Genomic DNA, 10,720 nt, shown 5'->3' with positions numbered 1-10,720 from the left:
CTTAAATCCCTGCCTTTCATTCCATTCTGGTTCCCAGAACAGAGCAAAACCCGTATCTTTCAAAAGAGGAGCCGCGTCCCGGGAGCCTCTGGGAAATGTATGCTATCATCGCCCACTTCCCCCTAACAGATTGATGCGGAAGGAACGGTGGACTACAACTACCAGCAGGTAGCGCACAGCGGCCGTGGGGGCCGAAGGAGAAGGGTAACGGTTGCAGGTGCGGCGGTGGGCGCATGCGTGGCCGCGTTCGTGCGCAGACTCGGCGAAGGGGATTCCTAGGGAGAGAGAGAAAAAAATGGTGGCTGGCGTGTAAATGAGAGCAGCGCTGTGAAGAGAGACGGATATATAATTATATATAATATCGTCTAGAGGGAACCGGCCCTGTAATTACTCCCCGTCAGCACCAGGACAAGGACACGCAAGGAAGAGACCCGAGAAACGCTCCTCTACGGTGAAAAGGTGAGTAGGGGAGCCTTTGAGAGGAGCAGGCTGAGAAGAGTTGCTGAGAGTCTGGCACCCGGTCACTGCTACCCGGAGGCTTCAGTCGCGCCTCCAGGCCGCGCAAGTACCAGGCGCCAGCCGGCGTTCAGTTAGACAGCCGGCCTACAATCGGTCCGAAAGGAGGACCGACACCGGGAAAGGCCCATCCTCTTCCCCCACTTTCATGGAGAAGAGGGAGTTGCAATTGTTCCTTGTGTTGAGTCGGTGCGATAGGAGGGATTACTGTTCCCTCTTTACTCATACATCCTGCTAGAAAAAGGCATCTCGCTGATTTTTTTAAAAAAAAAATAAAGCAGAGCAGAATATTATGTGATGCAACATGTATTTTTTAAAAGAACACACCTAAGTTCATTCATCTGCTTTGAAGCTGGGCTGCGTCTTCGTGCAATATCGGGAAGTTCTAAGTTATGTTCTATTTTAGTGTACAAACACGTAACCGAGAGGTTAATGCTGTGTTTTATTAAATTATTCTTTATTACTAACAGCTAAGTTTCATGAATTTAGTGTTGGGAGAAATTGCAAGCAGTAGAGGCAAAGGAAACAGGCTCCCTGATTAAGCTCCATGGTATAGAAATTTGTGCATTGGGTAGGAAGTTGGTGTTTCTCACTTAGGTTCTTGGGCCATTTTTGGTTTGACAAAATACAAAATTTATTTTGTATTTCAAAAAAGCAAAATAAATTGCGTTAAAATTTTCAAGCTAAAATCTTATATGAAGTGTAATTGTGTGGAAAAGTAAAGTGGATTATTGAAAATGAATAAAATAACCTTATCGTAGAGAAACATTTACTATGCTGATGTACATTTAAATAAGAGGGAAGTTATTATAGGCTTGTTTTTAACATCACTTTTGGATGAGAGGCTGGCATGGCATAACAGCCAGGTTGTCAAAGTAATGGATTTCCAGCTCAACTTTGGAGGGAAAATGTCTTTGCAGTTAATATTTGCAAAAACACTTTTTAAAACCTATTTTAGCTTCCCTGATTGGTGTTCTTGATTGGGTGCATCACTATTAACAAGCTTTCAGCTTGTTGGTAGAACTTGGAGGGAATAGTTACTCACTAAAACTTGAACACTTAGTATTTAATATTCAGCTGTTCAATAACAGTTGGTAGGCTTGCAGTTAGCACAAGAAATCCTTCAGTGGTGCAGTTTGTATTTTCTCAGTTATCCCTGAAAGATTCACATTGAGGCAAAGATAGTTAATTTATTTTCAGGGGTACAGTTAATCAGGATGGTTGTTGCACAAATTTAATGCTGTGAGGATCAGTAAAATTTCTCCTTGATGGGTTGTGAGCTGTGTTTCTTGATCTTTGAAAAAATGGATACAGTAGAAATCGTTTTCATTTTTAATTTTACCAAGGCATTTGTTTTTTGTCAGTACTTCATTTACACAAGCTTCAATGGTGAGTGATTAGTGGCATATTGATATCTGTACCTGTGATTGCTTAAGCCAATTTTGACATGGAACAAACTATTGGGTCAGTCCAACAGTTCTCCATGTGGTTGTTTCTTGCTGAACTGATGCATTAGTTCTGTTTCTGGTGGATGTAAAAGGACATATGTAAGACAGAAAAAAAATGAAGTATTCAAAATACAGAAGGGATTAGACAGTATCTGTGGTGAGAACTGAAGTAGCATTTCAGAAAAATGGCCTCCGTCAAATAAACTGTGTAGTTTACCTTACCACAGTAACTTTGTGCCACGTTTGTTATGCTTGATGTATTAAGTAGTGATGTCCTCATTGGAAGTGGTTATTGAGTAGATTGGCTGAACATTGGCAATAAGTGCTAATGTGGGCTGTTTTTATTATTTACGTGATCTGCACCATTGCTCTTGAAATTGCCATCTACACTTATGACTGCATTTTATAAATACGAAGATCATTGGATTTAAGTAGTTATTGCTTACTACTGATTTTGTGCACTTTATCCATATGACAAAATGGCCCTTGGTACTGGTTTGGGAATGGAGGGAAGAATGTGGCTGGGAACCAGTTAAACCTGACATGCTGTCAGAAGTATATTTAAAGGTTTTCATTCAGAGCATCATTGATTTTGGTTAGTATACTCTAGCTACGTTTTCTACTGACACCCAAAATTGCAGAAAGAAAGTTTGTGAATTCTTATCCTAAGTGCAGCTTCCTGCCTTTCATAGCTGAAATGTTGATTTTTTTTTGGGGTGGAGGGGGGGGGGGGTGGTCAATCACTATCTGCAAGTGTTGAAAATCTGCTGATGTTCAGAATACCTTTTGGACTGGAACATTTAAAGCAAAAATGTAATCAATCTGTTAAAGAAGCAAGTAAACTTGTTTTTCCACATAAGTGATAAACATTTGCAAACTTTATAAGTTGTGCCAGATTTCCATGTGGAAAAAGCTGTTAATCTCATCAGGGCTGAAGCAATTTCAACTTTCTAGTCAACCAGTTCTGAGACTGAAATTATGTTGCTCTGTCATGATACTTAATTCACTGACCATCCTCCTTAACTGACTTTGCATAAAGTGCATCTGCAGTTATCTCACAGTGCCGACTATTTCTCTCCATTACCACCACCATCCTTATTGCATCCCTGATATGTGCACACTCGTCATTCTAAGGCATTGACCAAGTGCTCATTTTTCCATGTGAGAATATGATCTATTAATGTGCCATTCAGCAGCTTAGGGTGACATTTTTAAGTTGGGACCAGGTGAAGGCTGCTGTATCAAGCTTTTGTTTTTTTTTCACCATTTGAAGAGACCATAGATTGATTGCAGCTTTGCAGCATTTTTGTCTTGTATTCAAACTTGCACAACAGGATTTAGATAGAGAATATCCCAGTCAGTATGATTAGCAGCTTTTTTTGACATTTCTCTTCCAAAGTAGCTTCTGAAATAATGAAGAAGTTTGACTGTGTGAATGCAGCCCTTTGATTTAACAGTAGGCAATCTGGGGGAAGATCCAAATGAAGGTAGTACATGGGATTATTTCAGTTTGTCTCTTACTCCAACCACTTGCATAAAACAAAATTTGGATGTGCAAATTCAAACCCTGAGTTCCAAAGGAAATGGGGCACCAGAAGCATAGGTGAGTTAATGTTTTGTTTAGTATATACAAACCACTCTCAGGGGTTTCAAAATCCAGGAGACAAAGATTAAAGTACTTGGAAAGATTTGGGTGGCGGGTAGGGTCAAGAAATAAGGAAAACCTTAAGGTGATGGGTAGCATCCTGAATCTGTCTGAAATCTTGGTAGTTGCTGAGTACTTTGAGATGCGGCTTGCAATGCCACAGAACTCGTGCAAGAAGGTGGATTTTGTTTTTTATCCTTTGAATAGAGACAGTGTGCTGAATGGTTGGCTCATATATCAAAGTTTCTGTTTCTAGAATTTAAGGGTCTCACCTGAAACCTCAACTGTTTATTCCTCTCCATGCATACTAACCTGTACCGCTGAGTTCCTCCAGCATTTTGTGTGTTGCTCAAGATTTACAGCATCTGCAGAATCTCTACTGTTTTTGATATTTAACTGGACATTTGTCAGATATTGGTAATATGAAATGCAGAACTTGAGGGTGAAGGAATTGGGGACCCATAGACAGTCAACCACATAAATCATTGCAAAAAATGTTAATTTTACGAAGCAGTAACACAATTGTTAGAAAGTCTTAGTGTGATGGTTTTATGGAAAGTAATTTGTTTAACCCTTGTATCAGCTTTCTTTTCAGGATATTATTGGTAATAATAATAATTACTAAAAGCTAAAAGAGAGAAATTGTGCATGTTGGTTATTTGGTTATCTCATTGAACTGAAAGTATTGGATTGACCTGGATAGAAAATTAGTTAACTAAGCCAAAAGTGCAATCAATCAGGTTATTTTGCAAATATTAGGGTGTGCCTTTGCTCAGTGCTGAAATGTCTATTTCTGACTTGAATGAAATAGTTCAATGTAATATTCATTTGTTGATGGTGCAAAATGGGTGGAAAATAAATTAGGAAAAGCATATTGTATCTATGAAGCAGGGGTTCCCAACCTGGGGTCGATGGACCTCTTGCATAAAGGTATTGGTCAATGGCATAAAAAAGTTTGGAAACCCCCTGCAATAAAAGGATATAAAAAATGTTGATTGGGAAAATGTATTCCTAATATAAATGTAAAAATAAGATATGGCTAAAAGTAACATCATTAACACATAACAAATGTGTATCATAGGCCTTTAAGCTCTTGTGTTCTTTAGTATTCTTTTAAATGATGGTAGATCTCTCACCTTGATGGTGTCTTACCAAACCCAAGAGATGGGTTCAGTAGCTTCATATCTTGATCCAGTGTGATCTCAAAATTAAAAAATTTAAGGTTCAGTTACCCATGTGAAGAAATTTCTAGGCACGGTCCTGATAGGTCTGTTATTTACTGTAATTCTATGTTGACTTCCAGTGACTTTTGTTCAAGGCCAGTCAGGACCCTTAAACTTCTGCTTTTTCACTTGCCCTTCCAAAAATAGTGTGCATTTCTCCTACAAAGTAGGTGACCTGCAATTTATTTTATATACTCAACCTGCTGTGTCTTTGCACTTTCACAGTCCATCTGTCCTGTGAAGTACTTCTGAATCATAGTTCACGCCTGCAACCCAGCTTCGTATCATCAGCAAACCTGGGGTTACACAATAATATAAAACTAAAGCACTAAGTGTGGACTTCAGGAAAGGGATGTTGAAGAGATCTTCATAAGACAGTGCCTCAAGAAGGCAGTACAGTCAGCCCTCCTTATCGGCGGGGGGTTGGTTCCAGGACCCCTCACGGATACCAAAATTCGCAGATGCTCAAGTCCCTTATTCGGCCTGTATCAATGTGGTGGATCTTAGAACGCAGTGGAACCCCAGATCTTATTTAACCTGTCTCAGAGCGGTGGACATTAGGACCTGGCACCAGAGCTCTGAATGCGCAGTGTTTCTGTTCACGAAAATAATCACGATCATGATTGAAAATAAAGTGGAAATAATAAAATGATCAGAAAGAGATGAAACGCCATTTGTTATTCGAAAAGTGTTAGGCTACGTTGGTCAACGATCGGAAAAATTTTAAAAGATAAAGTGAGAAAGGCTCTGCTCTGATGAAAGCTATAATTATTACTAAGCTATGCAGTGGTTTAATTATTGGGTTTTGGGTTTTTGATCTTCCACATCAACCCAGCACGGTGGAGAGTGCACTAGGGAGCGATCTGTCCCGAGTCCCCAGAACTTCTGTTCCCGAGCCTGGTGCAGAAACATACGTTCTTAAGTGTTTTATATGCACAGAAAGGTAAATTATATACTATATACTAAGACGAACGTTTGACTAACCTGACGCTAAATAATACCGGATGTACCCGTTCCGAATTACTTAGTAAGAACTTCCGATTTTTTTCGATCCTGATCCATGATAACCCATGCGCATTACTTATAATACCTAATACAATATATGTAAAATGGTTATGCTATGTAAAATGGTTGTTGTTCTGTATTGTTTAGGGAATAATGACAAGAAAAAAAGTCTGTACATGCTTGAACAACAAGTGCTAGAAGAGCACTTTCAGTTTTTCGTGATTTGCAGTTGGTTGAATTCACGGATGCGGAATCTGCGGTTAAGGAGGGCCGACTGTATTTCTCATTAAGGGCCCTCGCCATACAGGACATGCTCTCTCCTCATTGCCACCATCAGGGAGGAGGCATAGGAGCAAAAAAACACACTCAACGTTTCAGAAACAGCTTCTTCTCCAGCATCCAATTTCTGAACTGCCTGTGAACCCATGAACACTACTTGACAATTTTGCTCTTATTTCCACATTATTTACATTTCTTACTGCAACCTGAAGAATTTACTTATGTAATGTACTGCTGCTGCAAAACAGCCAATTTCATGATATATGTCAGTGCTAATTAATCTGAATCTGATTCAATACTCGAAAGTTATGAACACCTGGAGACTCAGCACCAATCGATGTGGCATCCACAAGTTATACATCTCAATCTAAAATCTGACTCATTGTCAGTGTATTGGCTATTGAGCAATCACCCAGGTATGCCACTACATTGCCTCCAATATCATAAACCTCCAATTTGGTATAATCTTTTCTGCGGCACCTTAAGGGCTTTCTGAAAGTACAAATGCCGCATATTATTTAGTTTGCTCTTGTCTATACTGCTTGCTACGAAAGCAAGGTACAGATTGTCAAATGTGATTTCTGACTTGGCCAAATCCTATCCTTTCAAAATGCCTTTTTGTCACTTAATTGATTTATGCATTTCTTTAATAATCTAACTCTGGTAACTTGTAGCTGTGTCCCTGATATCTTTTAATTCCCACTATCTGAATCATTCTTGAATATTCCCCCCTCCTCTTTAAGTATGATGCTACATTTGTATTTTAGAGTGTAACAACCAAAACATCCACTATCTCCATTGTCATTTCCTCAAACTCCATCAAGTGTTGAAATTTGTTGTCTTTAGTTGAAAGCAAAAGCAATTTCTTTACTGTAATACCTTCATTCTCCACTGTGTAAGGAAAGTTTTCAAAATTGTCATCAAGTTGGTGTCAGACACATGGGGTATAAATGTGGTGAAAATTGGCTTTTTACAGCAATGCACTACAAGATGAAGGCAAATATAAGTTAAACATAAAAATTAAAGGAACATAAATTAACATGGATTCCATGAAATGAGTCAATCTTTATTAGTAATTTCCTTATTCCCAATATTTAAATATTTTTTGAAATTTATTCAGAGAAATCGAGTGAGCTTGAAGTTAATGGTTTGTGAATTTGGATGTTGGTTTCAACTGATTGGGGGTGGGGTGGAGTTACAAAATATTGCTATGACAGGAGTTTGGTGAGGAGACATGTTCGGTATTTAGAAACAGAAAACCTACAGCATAATACAGGCCCTTCAGCCCACAAAGCTGTGCCGAACATGTCCTTACCTTAGAAATTACCTAGGGTTACCCATAGCCCTGTATTTTTCTGAGCTCCATGTACCTGTCCAGGAGACTTTTAAAAGACCCTATCATATCCGCCTCCACCACTGTGGCCGGCAGCATATTCCATGCACTCACCACTCTCTGCATTAAAAAAAACAACTTACCCCTGACATCTCCTCTGTATCTACTCCCCAGCACCTTAAAACTGGGCCCTCATGCTAGCCATTTCAGCTATGGGAAAAAGCCTCTGACTATCCACACAATCAATACCTCTCATCGTCTTATGCAGCTCTATCAGGTCACCTCTCATCCTCCGTCACTCCAAGGAAAACAGGCTGAGTTCACTCACCCTATTCTCATAAGGCATGCCCCCCCAATCCAGGCAACATCCTTCTAAATCTCCTCTGCACCCTTTCTATGGTTTCCACATCCTTCCTATAGTGAAGCAACCAGAACTGAGCACAATACTTCAAGTGGGGTCTGACCAGGGTCCTTTTTAGCTGCAACATTACCTCTCGGCTCCTAAACTCAATCTCATGAGTGAAGGCTTTCTTAACTACAGAGTCAGTCTGCGTAGTAACTTTTGAGTGTCCTGTGGACTCGGATCCCAAGATCCCTCTGATCCTCCACACTGCCGAGAGTCTTACCATTAATACTATATTCTGTCGTCATAGTTGACCTACCAAAATGAACCACTTCACACTTATCTGGGTTGAACTCCATCTGCCACTTCTCAGCCCAGTTTTGCATCCTATCAATGTCCCACTGTAACCACTGGCAGCCCTCCACACTATCCACAACACCCCCAACGCTTATTACTGTCATCCAGAGGGCACGAGTAAGTGTCTGATGGGCTATGGGGATCATTCAGATCAACAGTAAGTTAGACTCAAGGAATTGTATCCCAGTCACATTCTTGAAATAAGTGTCTTTATCCTCCTGTTGAGCATGGTGCTAAATCCAACAGACTTAATATTGGGTTGTATGAATGCAAATCTATAGAATCACTGTAGAAGAGGTAATGTGTGAAATGGTGACTCTTAATAATGCCTTGTTCTGATTGACGAAGCATCATTATCATGAGCAGACTGACAGCCCTTCTTTGAAATAAGAGCTTCCTTCCTTTATTTCACAATAAATTTTAACTTGTGTAATAGAGTGGAGGACTATAAATGTGGTTTGAAAAGTAGTTGTTGTTGAGCTATGTCTTTTTTGCAGCAGTGAGCGAGACTGGATATTTTTGTGTGGGGGGGGGAGAATTTGTTTCTGAGCAGTGTCAATTCCTTGAATAAATAACACAATATAAAGGAAGATGGATCTGGAATAGAAAAAAAACTCGTGGGTGGATATGGTCTGAATTTTTTAGCAAATTGGGAATTATTAACTAACAGAATAAACTATGAGGCTGGACAAAGTCATAAATGTGTCTGGGCATGGAAAGATAAAATCGATTATAATTTCTACTTGATAGTGGCATAAGGCATATAATTCAGGGTAATTTTTATTTTTGCCAGTCTGGAAGGGATAAGGCAATGATGAGTTTTGAAATCCTTTATTTCCGCACTTGCAGACCCCAGTCGGTTTTCATTGGTGGCAACATTTTCACAGTCTCCATCTGCACAGGTGTACCACAGGCTGTGTGCTTAGTCTCATGCTGTACTCACTTTACACTTAATCTGAAGCTAAGATCAGCTGGAGTGCCATATTCAAGTTTACTGATGACACCATTGTCTTTGGCCGAATTAAAGGTGGTGATGAATCAGGATATAAGGGAGACTGAAAATCTGGCTGAGTGGTGCTACAACAACCTCTCACTCAATGTCAGCAAGATCAAGGAGCTGATTATTGATTTCAGTCAAATGAAACTAGAGATCCAGGAGCCAATCCTCATCAATCGGGGGTCAAAGGAGGAGAGGGTCTGAAACCTCTGAAATTCCTCAGAGTTATCATTTCAGAGGATCTGTAATGAGCCTGGCTTGTAAGTGCCATTACAAAGAAAACACATCAACAGCTGTACTTATGAGTTTGTGAAGATTTGGCATGACATCTGAAATTCAGCAAACTTCTATTGATGTGTGGTGGAGAGTATTGGAATGTAAATTTCTACATCCTACAAAAAGTAGTGCATATGGCCCAGTCCATCACAGATAAAGCCCTTTCCACATTGAGCACATCTGTATGGAGTGCTGTCACAGGAAAGCAGCAGTCATTATCAATAACCTCCACCCAGGTCATGCTCTCTCCTCTCTTCCATCCTCAGGAAAAAGGTACAGGAGCCTCAATCTCAACCACCAGATTCAGGTGCAGTTATTACCCCTCAGCCATCAGACTCTTGAACCAGATGGGATAATTTCACTCACCCCATCACTGAATTGTTCCACAATCCAAGGACTCACTTTGAAGGACACTTCATATTCTCAATATTTATTGTATATTTATTCTGCAGGTAGATTAGGAAGATCAGGTTGGTGCTGGATCCCAGGAGAGAATTTATAGAATGCCTTTAGATGACTCTAAAGATGACTTTAGAGGAGCTTGTGGTTGAGCCCACTCAGGGAAAGGTTATATTCAGTTGGGTGCTGTGTAATGATCCTGATTTGATTAGAGAGCTGAAGGTAAAGAAACCCTTAAGAGACAGTGATCATAATTTGATAGAATTCAGCCTACAATTTGTGAGGGAGAAGCTAAAGTCAGATGTATCAATATTCTAGTGAAGTAAAGGGAATTAAGGCACGAGAGAGAAACTGGCCAAAGTTTGGAAGGGGATGCTAGCAGCAATGACAGCAGAACAACAATTGCTGGAGTTTATTGGAGAAAATAGGAAGCTGTAGGATAGATACATCCAGAGAAATAGTATTCTAAAGGCAGGATGCTGCAACCATGGCTGACAAGGGAATTCATAAACATAAAATCAGAAAAGAGGGCATATAATAAAGCAAAAGTTATTGGGAAGTTAGAGATTGCGAAGCTTTTAAAAACCAACTGAAGGCAACTCGAAAGCCATATGGAGGGAAAAAATTAAATGTAGGTAAGCTAGCCAGAAATATCAGAGGATACCAAAAGTTTTTTAGATATATGAGTAAAAGAGATGCGAGAGCAAATGTTGGACCACTGGAGAGAGAGTAATTGGGAGGGGATTGGGGTGGTGGGGCAAGGAAATGGCAGACAAACTAATTAGGTATTTTGTATCCGTCTTCACTGGAAGACACCAGCAGTATGCTGGGAGCTTGAGAGTGCCAGGTGGCAGAAGTGAGTGCAATTGCTATTACTTGGGTGAAGTTGCATGGGGAGC

General features: G+C 40.0%; 1 protein-coding gene across 12 annotated transcripts in view; it reads left to right on the top strand.

Moving 5' to 3' along the window:
• The first annotated feature begins 248 nt into the window (after positions 1 to 248).
• cnot4b (CCR4-NOT transcription complex, subunit 4b) overlaps positions 249 to 10,720 on the top strand; it is a 178,079-nt gene continuing 167,607 nt past the window's right edge. For all 12 annotated transcript variants that reach the window (XM_059977763.1, XM_059977759.1, XM_059977756.1 and 9 more), the window contains exon 1: positions 249 to 459. The gene's annotated coding sequence lies outside the window, so the exon portion shown is untranslated. The remainder of the gene's footprint in view (positions 460 to 10,720) is intronic.

The sequence above is a fragment of the Hypanus sabinus genome, chromosome 8 (genome assembly GCF_030144855.1).
Source record: "Hypanus sabinus isolate sHypSab1 chromosome 8, sHypSab1.hap1, whole genome shotgun sequence".
In the NCBI taxonomy this organism is placed as follows: domain Eukaryota; kingdom Metazoa; phylum Chordata; class Chondrichthyes; order Myliobatiformes; family Dasyatidae; genus Hypanus; species Hypanus sabinus.
This window is presented reverse-complemented; position numbering and strand designations above follow the sequence as displayed.